Source organism: Echinops telfairi, unplaced genomic scaffold (assembly GCF_000313985.2).
Source record: "Echinops telfairi isolate 266 unplaced genomic scaffold, ASM31398v2 ScPeMD7_2291;HRSCAF=2852, whole genome shotgun sequence".
Taxonomy (NCBI): Eukaryota; Metazoa; Chordata; class Mammalia; order Afrosoricida; family Tenrecidae; genus Echinops; species Echinops telfairi.
Genome location: NW_022106189.1, coordinates 21318296 through 21331689, shown reverse-complemented (window position 1 = coordinate 21331689; position 13394 = coordinate 21318296).

Here is a 13394-nt window from a genome sequence, read left to right as displayed (position 1 = left end):
GTAGGTCTGGCCTTTTTCAGAAATTTGAGTTTTGTTCCACATTTTTTCTTCCATTCTATCCTAGACCTTCCACACACACATACATATCCCTGGTCAGAACAGTTTTAGTACTAGCCAGGCACCTTCTGATTCCTCTGATCTCAGGTTAGAAGAGGCTGTGGCTTACTGGGCTGTGCATTGGGCTGCTTACCACAAGGTCAGCAGTTCAAAACCACCAGCTGCTCTGTGGGAGCAAGACTGAACTTTCTACTCCCATAAAGAGTCACCATCTCGGAGATGCACATGGGCAGTTGTTCTAGTCTGTCCTCCAGGGTCGCCGTGAGTCAAATGGACTCGATGGCAGTGAGTTAACTTTGATTTGGGTGGTTTGTGTGGGCTATGAGTTCCGTGGACTGTTGTCTTCTTTGAAACTTTGATTTCCTTCTTCCTCTTTGCTCCATGAGTAAAAGAACAATTGTTGTATCTCAGATGGTTCAGGTGCTACTCATCAAACCAGGATTTTGTCTTGCTTGGATCCACAATGCTCATGGCAGCAGCAGTCAAGAAATCAACAACATATTTCATTGGGTCAATCTGCTGCACAAACCTCCTGAAAGTGTCGAAGAACAAGGATGTCACTTTGAGGCCCAAGGTGTGCTTGACCCAAGCTGTGGTATTTTCAACCACCATATGCGTGTGAAAGTTGGCATCGAGTAAGGAAGACCAAAGAAGAATCAATGTATTTGAAGTGCGGTGCCGGCAAAGAACACTGAGAGTACTCAAACTCCTAACTCACTGCCATCGAGTTGATGCCGACTTGTAACAGCTCTATAGGGCAGGGTAGTACTGCCTTTGGGAATTTCAGAGATAGCAACTCTTTAGGGGAATAGAAAGCCTGTCTGTCTCCCTCGGAGTGGCTGGTGGTTTCAAACTGCTGTTAGCAGCCCAACACATAACCACTATGCCACCAGGGTTCTTAGTGAAAGTCCCATGGACTGCCAAAAGAACACAGAGCTCTGTCTTGGAAGAAGTACAGCCAGAATGCTCCTTAGCGGCAAGGATGGCGAGACTTCATCTCATGTACTTCGGACATGCTATCAGGAGAGACCAGTAGTCCCTGGAAAAGGACGCCATGCCTGGTAAAGTAGACGGCCAGCGAACAAGAAGAAGACACTGAATGAGATGTATTGACCCAGTGGTTGCAATAATGGGCTCTGTGTACGAATTGTGAGCATGGTGCAGGACCTGGCCGTGTTTTGTTCTGTTGTACATAGGGTCCCTCTGAGTCAGAACTGACTCGATGGCACCTTACAACACCTGCTGTTCCAGGTGAGATCTGCGTGTGTTTATTCCAAACAAAACATGTTTAACAGGGCTCTGCCATCAGTGGGTGGCTCTCGATCAGTTCTCTCCGTAGTGTACTTGTTGAAGTCTCGTTAGGGTGCCTTCGAGAAAGAAAGTCCAATCCAACCCATGGCTTTCTTCCGAGAGGAACTGCTGGGCCAGTTAAGTTCGAAGCAGAGAGGTCAGTTCAGAAGGTTATGGGACTATTTGGATTCTTCAGAGCATTGAGTCAATCCTAGCTTGTGGCGACCAGAGCAGGTTACTAAGGTGAGAAGACTCATAATGATGACTCGTTTTTCATAAAAGAACTTACATACATACTTCATGCATGGTCAAAGGATGCAAGCAATAAACTATGCTCAGATGTTAACTGTGCTCATAGGGTTTCTGGCACTATCTGTGTTTTAAAATTTCCTTTTTGTTGCCAGCTTCTAGCGTGCTTGGGTTTGGAGCAACAGCTTTGAAACTGCTTGAGGCCATGCTCTATAATATCTACAGAGCAAGGTCATCAAAATATCAGACATTCGGGGGAAAAATTGCCTTTTGGTCTTGTTTGTATTCCTTTTATTAAAAAGTTTTTTGTTTCTTTTTGTAAATTAGATGGAGGTTTACATTTCAGATAATCCACGTTGTATTTAACAGTCTAACTTACTAATCAAAGCTCCAATAGTTTACCCTTTACCTCTCCTTGATGGTCTAGTATCTTCCATTCTTCTCGCCAGTACCCTCCCCACTTTGCCATCTCCAAAGTCTCTTCTCTTCGGTCTGAAAGACTTTTTCTTGTTTGTTTCTCTTTTCCTTTATATCAGCAGTCTCCTATAATCTAATATTTTCCCTTTTGTGATTGGCTAATTTCACTCCGCATAATGTTCTCCAGGCTCATCCATGTCATGAATGGGGTATTTCATTACAATTTTTAGGGATGCATAGTATCCCATGGTGTGCATGCACCAGGGTTTCTTTAACCATTCTTCTACTGATGGGCATGTAGGTGGTTTCCATCTTTTACTATTGTGACCAGGGCTGCGATGACCATGATCATGCGTATGTCTGTTCCTGTTATGACTCCTACTTCTTTAGGATAAATACCCCACAGAGGGAAGGCTGCATTGTATGGGATTTCTGTTCCCACCTGTCTGAGGTAGCACCATATCGCTTTCCACAGTGGTTGCCCATTATATTCTTTATGTTTATCTTTACAAAGCACATAAATTACTTTTATCACTAAAGAATCTTTCTTTTTTTTAAGGAAAAGAAAAAAGCAGTCTTTATGGCAGTAGCTTTAAGATTTTTTGTGCACACATACACATATGCCCTTCAATCCAGGACTCTGTGTCACAGATCCCAGTACATGAGCCTGAAGTGGCAAATTCAGTGACATTCCTGTCGAGTTGTGAAAATCAGAAGGCAAGTGGTTAAATAAAATATAGTGTCTCTATGCTATTAAAAAACTACACCAGTCATTGAGACTCATCTCCTGACACAAAATGGTGCATAAGTAAATGTGGTGAAGAAAGCTCATGGTGCCCAGCTATCAAAAGATACAGCATCTGGGGTCTTGTAATTAAAGAAGTAGCCATCAAGCAGGGAAGCAACAAAGCCCACACAGAAGAAACACAACAGCCTGTGTGATCATGAGGTGTCGACGGGAAGTTAAAAAACACGCAACCAATTTGATGTTGTGATAGTTAAGGTTTATTGTGCCAACCTGGCAGATAAACACATGTGGGATTAATTGAAGGGCAGAAAGATAAATGGCTCAGTGAGCCTCGCCTTTCTAGTTCTTGGGTCTCTTGTTCTCTGATGGTCAGATCAGGGTGTAGCTGCCTTAGCTAGTTCTTTGCTTCAGCTGGAAAAGCTCACTTCCTGTGAGGCATCCCTGAGGAGAAGCCACATGGACCTACCCTGATACAGCCCTGGGTGCTGGAGAAGCCGTGTGGAGACCCCGGCCAGCACTGAGATGCTTACACACTCACTAATTCGACTTTTGTCCTGCATTCGGAGTTTTAAAATTATGCTATTGATTGTACAACTCTTCTATACATAATTGAAACAGTGAATTATATGATGTGTGGATTAAGTGCCAATAAAACTTTTTTTTAAAATCTAGGGTGTGGTATGGCACTGATGAAACACATAACTATCCTCTAGTTACTCAATATTTCCTCCCCTTACTATTAAGGTTGTTATTTGTTTTACCTCGTTAATCTTGTTAGATTTGTATAAGTTCATTTGTACATTTAAAATTGTTCGGTACATAAAAGTCAAGACAGTGCCGAGACAGTGACAGGAGCAAAGGTTCCCTGAGGGTTTGGGAAGAGAGAGGGGTGGGGGAAGGGAGGAAATGGGAAGTTGATAGCATTAATGATTGCATAACTCCCCTTGATGGGATCAAAACACAGAATTGTATATGAATGGATATATTAGACTGTGTGAGATATGTCAATAAAACTTATAAAAAAAAGAAGAAAAATAACTATGCCGCCACTGACCACAAAGAACAAAGTCCATCTGTACATTCTGACAAAACACAGTCTACGGTCACAGAGGAAGCTGCAGTACACACCTTACAGTAAGGCCAACGTTTGTCAAGCCCCTCGGCGGATGAGTGGAGAGACATTGCAAGGGGACTGACTGGAAGGCAGCCTGCCTGTGTGCAGAGGGTATGAGAGGGGTGGGGATAGGGCTTTATGTCATGTCATTTGAATTGAGCGCAAACCCGTATCTGCATATGCTTATATTATTCACGTCATTGGTTAAAAAGTGCCCAGTGAAAGTCAATTTTAGCAGGAACACAACCAGAATGTGTGAGCGGGTGAGGCCGTGCATGACGGGCAGTTAGCCTCACTGGGGTGCACATGTGAAGACCGATGAGCTGGCCAGTTTTTGTTACATAGACAAGGGCAAGTCAAAAAGTACTGCTGCTGGTGGTTCCATTCATACATGCAAGGTCTGTTCCAAACAAAATGTTTTAAACAGGGCTCTGTGATCAGACAATGCACATGCCATCGTCGTCTCATTAGGATGCCTTCGGAAAGAAACGGTCCGACTTAAACACTGGCTTCCCAAAGGCCAGTGAAATTCCAAGCAGAGGTCAGCTTGGAAGGCGATGGTGACGGTGCTTTTTTTTTCTCATTCCCAAGGGTCACCTTGACAGGTGTTCACAGGATATGAAGAAGTTTCAAGGGAATGGATAATGGCATCCATGAGAAAAAGACCAGGTAAGTCGCACCAAGGAATTTTTTCTCCATCATGACAGCACACCTACTCGCTCTTTAAGGGCAGCGAGCTCTGACCCAGGAGAATTTCCTTAGGAAACCTTTATCCCCCAAGATCTGCTCCCCTGCCCTGATCTTGCCCCGTGAGACTTCATTTTGTTCCCCTAAACTCAGAGAGCATTTTTAAGAGATATGATGTGAGTCCCTCAAGAATGCCCTGGCTGCCATTTTGACGGGTGGGTGCAATCGAAGAGGGCAGAATTCCTTGGAGGAAGGATTTTGAGAGATGGGCAGCTCACCCCGTCAGATGTTTCTAGACCCAGATGGAGGAGATGGCAAGAAACAAGAGCCTCCCTGCTTGATATTTTTGTTTAATAAAGGTTTCTATGAGTTTGTGTACTTTCCCCCTTACCTTTGTGTATTTAGCCTGCACACACACACACACACACACACACACACACACACACACATGATATATTGAATCCATAAACTCATTTCCCCCATATAACCCTCCGCAGGGTCCCCCTTCATAAGGGCGACCTATGGAATTGAAATCCTGGCTGTGCCACTGGCTCCCAAAAGAAACAATAGGGGACTCAACGCCTGTTTGGGTTCTATTTTTATTGAAACCTCATTAGCTTCTTTCTGTTGGAGCAATTAAAGTGTCAAGGCCTGATGCTGGGGTGCAAACGCTGCGGAGGAGGAGCTGCCTTGGGGAGCTAGCTTTTCAAAGCCCCCCCCCCCCCCATTGCTGGAGTCCCTGCTCGTTCTCAGCCCCAAGGTGGGATTTCATAGCAGATCATTAGGCAGCATCCTCTGCAGCGAGTCTTACGTTAACTGAGGTTCAGGGGCATAGAATTTCCCTTCGACTGGCTTCTCTTTTGCCTGGTTTTGTAACACAAAGCCTGGTTAAAGCTTCCTATGTGCTACTGTGAATGTTCATTCTCTTTACACCCTCCAACGGCAGGGGGAAGTCGGGTATGAGGTGTCCTTGATGGAGCTGCGGAGACAAATTCCTGCCCATACCTCGGCAACTGGGAATGAGCTCAGCTCGCTCATGAGAACCGGGCACAGTCCCTATGCCTCCACAACACAAGGCTGCACCCCAACACCAGGACGACACTGAGAATATGACACCTTAATGCTGCCCCTGCAATGGACGCGGGTGGTGGTGCACATGGTGACACGGAGGAAGAAAGGTCTGGCAACCTGCTCCTGTACAGATGACAGGGTTACAAGCTCTAGCACACGAGGTGGCTGTGAGACGACCTCCAAGGTGTGGTTTATGAGCCCCTGGCCTTTGTGCTCTGGGAGGTGCAGGAGGCAGGAGGCTGGGTCCCGAGAACGCATCATTTCTAACAAATGCTACGGATGCCGCTGGTCCAGGGACCACACTTTGAGAAACACTGCTTAGCCTGTTGCATGAATGTTACTCCCTCTGGACGCTCAGCGCCCAAGGCAGTCATAAGGCTCCCTGCACTTCCCACACCACCAACACACACACCCTTAGAATTATGCCTGCAATCATCTATCATGCCTCCACCCTCCCCATTGGCTCCAGACGTGTGGCTGGGATTTCAGACTCGCTCCTGCTTCCTTCCTTACCCCATCTCCTGTCCACTCCCACCATCCTGCCAACCAGGCCCCCTTTCATCCCTCTGGCAGGGCCACACCACAGACTGCGTGCACCCTCTGCTGCCCTAGGGCCTCTCCTCACTCCGGCTACCCTTTCCATCTGAAATGGGCTTTCCCAGTCTCTTGTCCCATCAGTCCCACACTCTTCCTGAAAGGGCCTCCCGCAACACACGAGCTTAAGAAGTTTCCTCACCCCAACACTGTTTCCTCTTCACATGTCCTTTAATGTACTTCACACATCTCCTCGAAGCCAGGACAGTTATCATTCCTGATGAGTAAGAGCCCCCCGCCCCGTGAACTCAGGACTCCCGAGATGGGTAAAACTCCATTTCAAACCACAGGTGCGTACCTTCTGCACTGAGAATGCAGCCCGGGGCTCGTTTCTCTAACTCACCACTGCACCTGAGAAAGTTACTTGATGAACAACTTCAGAGAACGATGTGATGTTGCCTACTTGCTTGCGAATGAATACACCTTCAGAAACGAAGCTCAAACAACGCTCCAAACAGATGCTTAGTCAAAACAGACATTTGGAAGGGCCTACGTCCTCCCTAAGGCCATGCAAGGTGGGTCTCAGGAGTGGTTCCAGGCCAGACAGAGTATCTGATTTAATGAAGACGTGCAACTAAGAACAAAAAACAAAATCTTAGAAATAATCAGATGTACCATCAGCCACTCTGTCATCATTACCTCAATTACAACCAACCACTGAATTTTTACTGAAGTTCCCGGTGTTGTCTGATATAAACACCGGAAAGGTCTCCTCTTTAGATTGCCTGGTTCCAAGCCTCTGGCCCCGGTGATGCCCACTCTGCAAACTGGCTTGTCTCTCAGCAAAAGCACCTTGCTTCTCGGTTCATTCAGGTCCTGCCATTCTGCACCACGACTGCCCTGCAGCCTGTCTGCCCTTCAGAATGCAAGCTGCACGAAGGCAGGGAGAGACAGCCGTTCCCGGGCCAGCACTGGCAGAGTGCAGACACAGCCTGACAAGGGAGGGAAGAGCGGATCCGTTTCAGCTTGCAGCAAAACCCGCTTCAGAAAGCAGCTAGCCACGGGAAAAGAGGGAGGCCCTGGAGGAGATGGATTGACACAGTGGCTGCACCAATGGGCTCAAACATAAGAACAATTCCGAGGCTGGCTCAGGACCGGGCGGTGCTTCACTCTGCTGTACCTGGGGTTGCTGTGAGCCGGAACGGACTCTAAAGCACCTGACAACAGCAGCTGCTCCCCTGTGCTGGGAACAGGCGGAACCAAGGGCATCCTGCGCTCTGATCCTCCCTCCTGCCAGGCCAATCACCACCAGCCATTGTTGCTTTGCACCAGGGCTGAGGGGTGGGAGGTAGAGGAAGGCAGGGGAGCTTGGGGACAGCCCAAGCTGCAGATTAGACACATTTAATCAAACCCAGAGGCTGCACTGTGTCCTGCCAATTGAGATAACCATGATTAATCAGGCCGAGGCCCCTTGGGGCTCTATGCCACACCAAATAACTTTTCAAAAATAGCTGCCTGCAATCTCAGGAATGAGCATGCGTTGTCAATGACAGGAGCAGTGTTTCAAAACAGAAAACAGGTCTTGTTGATAGGGCCGATAACAGTCATGTGACATGGACATAACTTGGGCCTTCTCCACCCGCCCCTCCCTAAAGAAGATGCTTAGAGGTAAGGATTGTGAGTCTTTGTCTTATACGCTTTGGACATGTTGTCAGGAGAGGCCAGTCCCTGGAGAAGGACATCATGCTTGCTATAGTAGAGGGGCAGTGAGAAGGAGGAAGGCCCTCAAGGACAGGGGTTGTTGGCACATTGGCTGTAACGGTGGGCTCCCCATGAGAACAGCAGGGAGGAGGGCGCAGGGCTGGGTGGTGCTTTGTCCCGTTGTGCAGGGGGTCACTAGTGGTTGGGACCAACCCGATGGTTCCTGACAACAACTACGAAGAAGATGCTTCACAGGGGTGGCTCCTGTAGGATGTTTTGGAAGGAGAGGGATAACAAGAGCGGTTGCACCGCACACGGAGTCTAATCAGTGGCCCTGGATTAAGCAGGTGGAAGTTGCTGAAATAAAAATTGATTGTGGTGATGAAAGCACAATTCTTTTTAATCCATTTAAATCATTGAATTGAATAGTACCTGACTGATATGTCAATAAAACCCTTTTTATAAAAATTCAAAATAAAAGAAAATGTTGTGGAGGGACCAAGGCTGATTGGAGAGACGCCTGGTGATACCCCAGACAAGGGCTGCCCATGGCTCCTAGGCAGTTAAGCAGAGTTGTTAAGAGCTTGACCTTCAACCAGCCAGTCCTGGCCTCTAGCCCTACCTCTTGTTGGCAGTGTGGCACCGGACAAGTTACTCAGCCATCCTGTAAGATGAGAGTGGGGCAATAATTTACCTCTTAGGGTCATTGTGACAATTAAATGAAATAATGATAGCCAGGCACCGTTAACTTTCAACAAATGGGAGCAATGATTACTAACAGGGAGCCCAGGTGCTGCTGTCAGGTAAGCGTGAGGCTGCTAACCGCAAGGTTGGTGGTTCAAACCCAGAGCTGCTCCAGGGGAGATGAATGAGGCTCTCTGTTCCCGTAAAGCTTTATAGGCAACATCAGGCATGACATGAGTGGGGGTCCTGGCAGACACCAATCTGCCATCCATTCATATATTTCACTTCTAGGAGGGGGCAGGGGTGACATCCCTAGGCGAGTTGCCACAGGAATGCTGCTGAACAGCTCAGCCAATGTTTGCTCTCATTCTTGGACGTGTCAGCATCCATGGCCATCCAAGAGGCTGTAAGATAAAGCCTCTCCCCTCTGGAACTGGTCCTGCAATATGGCTCCACCCCACTCCCCAGGGGCTCTGCTTCTCAGAGGCATTGGGCAGAGTGACATTGAGGAGGTGGGTAGGCTTGAAGTGTCATTAAGCAGGCCACACATCTACTTCCATTTAACTCTACTACACACATCACTCTTCCCACAGGGGCTTCCGCAAAGACTCAGACACATTACCCCCACCCCTCATGGGATGGGAAGCCTTTTAATCATAATGCTCAGTGAGGATGACATTGTTTTCCAAGTGCAATGTTTTGTTGTTAGGTGTTCCAATTCATAGCGACCTTGTGTACAACAGGCCAAAACACTACCCGTCCTGGGCCATCCTCAATTGTTCTTGTTTGAGCCCACTGTTGCAGCCACTGTGTCAATCCATCTCGCTGACGGCCGTCCTTTTTTGGTTGTTGTTGCCCCTATACTAAGGTGACCAGATTTTAACATTGGTAAAGCAGGACTCCATTGTTAAAACTCACATCTTAGCGAAACAGCCACCTGGCAGCCAAAAACCGTATATCCTAGCTTGTCGTGCATTCTTTCCAAAAATCGGGACTTTTTAAAAATGCTGCGGGACGTGGGAAAAATTGTTAAAAATCGGGACTGTCCTGCCAAAAGCGGGACGTCTGGTCACCTTACCCTATATTTTACCAAGTATGAAGTCCTTCTGCAGGGATTGATCTCTCCTGACAACATGTCCAAAGTATATAAGACGAAGTCTTGCCATCCTTGCCTCTGATTAGGGAGCCATCTGGCTATCCATCTTCCAACAGGCTTGTTTGTCCTTTTGGCATTTTCCATGGCACTTTCAATATTCATCTCCAGCACCACAATTCAGAGGCATTGGCTCTTCATCGGTCTTCTTTCTGCATGTCCAACTTTCACATACCTATGGGGTGATTGAAATACCCTGGCTTGGGTCAGGCGCCCTTTCTCCTCAGTGACTTCCTTGCTCTTAGGTCTTGTGCAGTGAGCCATTTGATCCCTTGACTGCTGCTTCCATGAGAAATGATGAAGTCAAAGAGCTGAACAGAACATTTTGAAGGACAGCTCGAGAAGACAAAAGTAAAATAGCATATGGAAATGTGCAAGGACCTTGAGTTGGACAACCAATAAAAGGAAGTATGTGTCCAGCATATCTTAAATGGAAAGAACAGGATAAAAAAGCGCAAACCTCAAGTTGTGAGATTGAAAGATTCTATGGGCAAATTATGGAACGGTGTAGGAAGCATTAAAAGAAGATGGAGTTGGTAATGATGAGGGCAACAAATGTATAGATGTGCTTCACACAATTGATCTATGTATTGTGATGAATTGTATGAGCCCCAATAAATTGATTTAAAAAAAAAAGAAGATGGAGTGGAACGAGGGTTTCCATTTTTATTGATTTCTTTGAAAAATGTCTTACAATTGGCGAGTTTGATTTTTACTGGTCAGATGCGAATGCAGAGTACCTCACTATAAGGTGACTTCTCTATCTCCTCCCTAAACTTGAACACAATCTAGAAATTCAGTCAGAAAGATTCCTTGGAGATGTTGACCAAGGTCAGAGCTGCCTCAAAACCTCAGAGATTTCCCGGGCTGCTCAGTTATTTGAAAAGAAACTATTCAGCCACATTTGCCCTGGAGCCTGGGATACACAAGAGTGGACATGAAATGCTAAGTTAGTGAATGACAGTGTCCTTTGAAACCGATTTTAAAAATGTTCTGCTCTTGAACCAGAGATAGCCAAGTGCCAAGCCCTCTTTGCTCCATTAAGATAAGGATACTCTTTGTGTCCCAAAATTGTACATGTAGGAAATGTTGGATCGCTGTATGCTCTGCTCTGTTTGTATTTTCAAAAACAATGAAGATTAAAAAAAAAGAAAAGGCTACTTTCTGGAAGCAACAGTTTGCCATCTCTTCCTCCCAGCAAGTCTGGCGACGGCAGCTTTTAACACAGGCTTCTTCACTAGAGAAAGCAAGCATTTTCTTTAGTAAACCATACCACCTTTCTCCCAGATGCCCCGTTCGCTGCCCTCAATCTCATGTACTCCTTACCTCGTGCGGGCTGCCCTGTGTGCCCAGGAGACCTAACTACTCGCTAGGGTTTCAAGGCTGTGGCCTTCTGGAAACAGATTCCCAGGCCTGTCTTTCCAGGCACCCCTGAGTGGGTTTGAACCCCTAACCTCTCTCTTATTAGTCAAGTGCTTCATTTTCTGCTCCGCATGGGGACTCTCACTTGTTCTCACTCACTCCCAACGAGTCGATGCCAACTCAGGGCAATCCTATAGGACAGGGTAGAACTGCACCCCCTACCCTGTAGGATTCCAAGACTATAACTCTTTGCAGGAATGGAAAGCCTCATCTTTCTCCCAAGGGGCTTAGTGGTTTCGAACTGCTGACCTTGTGGATCGCAGCCCAACACACACAAAGGGAGACACACACACACATCACACGGGCACCCGAAAAGCTGCTGTCTCAGGAGTGCCAGGGGACAGAAACAGTCATCCAGGTCTGAAGCTTTGGCTTACAATTGTCTTTCTTTCCTCCTTCATTAGCCACGAGTGGGAACTGTTTGCGAGGAGTAGCTGGCTCCGTGTGCTCCTTTTATGGATTCTGAAACACTAGCGCTCAGGCACTATTTTCAGAGCTGTGCTGACACTTGTTAATAATAATGTTGGTGTAGAAAGCCAGGCTCCTTCGAAACTCATTTAGACATCCAGAAAATCTGCTCGTGTGCACCAGAGGGAAAGGGCAGAAAATCAAGTGAAAGGCCAAGAGAGAGAGAGAGAAAGATGTTTTAAGTACAATGAAATGTCCTTTCTCTGAGCTGTGACTCCTGGAGAAGTCAAGCGTTCAGTTGGGGGCAAACACAGCCAGAACAACAGAAACGTAAGTGAAGGGAGACAGCAGTCGGTGTAAAATGAGAAAACAATAATAATTTATAATTTATCAAGGGTGGGCGGGTAAGAGGAGGAGCTGATACCAAGGGCTCAAATAGAAAGTCGATGTTTAGAAAATGATGATGGCAAGAGAGGTACAAATATGCGTGATACAATCGATGTATGGAGTGTTTTAAGAGCCCCCCATAAAATGATTTTTTTTCTTCATAAAATGATCTTAAAAAGAGAAAGGAAAACAAAATAGAGTATAGCCTAGGAACCCCTCTCGGAGCAGTTCTACTGTCCTGTCGGGTCTCTTCGAGTTGGAATAGACGCAGCAGCACACGGTGGCAGTGAGCGCGGACAGCTCGAAAGAGAACCAAGGGCTGGACCTGGAGCTGGCCGGATCGCAGGCCGAAGAGAGCAGGAGGGAGCTCTGGAGGAGAGCGAGCCTTGCCCCTCTCCTCCGGGAGGGGCCTAGGTTGTCCCAGAGAAACCTGAGTACAGCAGATATGATTCAGGTCACAAGTACCTGGGAAGAGCCTTTAAAGGGATCTGGTGTTTGAGCCCATTTTATGACTTCAGTTTGAAAAATCCACCTCTTTCAAGGGACCAAATACTAACTCAAAGGCTGTTTGGGGGGAAAGACGGTAACTGATCGGTTTAAAGATAAACTTGTCATTGAAGATCGTTGTTTCAAAGGCTACCTCTGACAGTCTCTAACATTTCCAAAATCTGAAACAGAATAAAATTCTGCACGTACACACCCACATATTCCTGGCATGTGGTCCCTGAACAATTTTCTTTGAAGATGAGGGGGAAAAAAATTGGCAGCAACCTGAGGACCCACAAAGCTTTAACACAAAGCTCTCTGTGAACAGAATGATGCCCAAAATGAAAGGCCACGCTGTCCTCGCTCTGAACGGTTTCCGGGGGGCCTTGGCGATGGATGGTGGCCAGGGCAGATTCACCTTCCTAGGACACAGCACATTCCACTTCTGAGCACCGCACCAACAAAAGCGCAGATGGGAAAACATGGATGTATTTGGGTATCACTGTCAAACACAATCCGAGGCCACATTCTGATCGCTTTGCCCGGTCATCTGTAGTACTCGAGTGACAAAAATAGGATCTGTACAGAACGTATTCATGTGGGAAATAGATCATTTATTTAGCACTACAACCAAATGATAAAAAATGATTTCAAAAATCCATTTCATTTTCACACAGGAGATTTAAAAGGATTTCTGTCACCCTCTGTTTACATCAAGACATCGGTACAATCTGAATACTCCGATCCCTCCACCGTTTGCCATGGCGCACGGGTAGCTGGAGGGGGAGCAGTGTGATGGAGAGGCCTGTCCTTCCAACAGTTCTGCCGGGCAACCTCCAGTTTCCTTCTTGAGCTCTGGGGGATGGGTTTTGTCCACATTGAATCAAGGACTCCCAGTGCCGACTCATTGCCAGAGTGAGTGGTTGGCTGCATTAATGGCCCTTCATTAAAAAGAACTTGGATGTCTCTTCAGCTGGGTGCCCGGG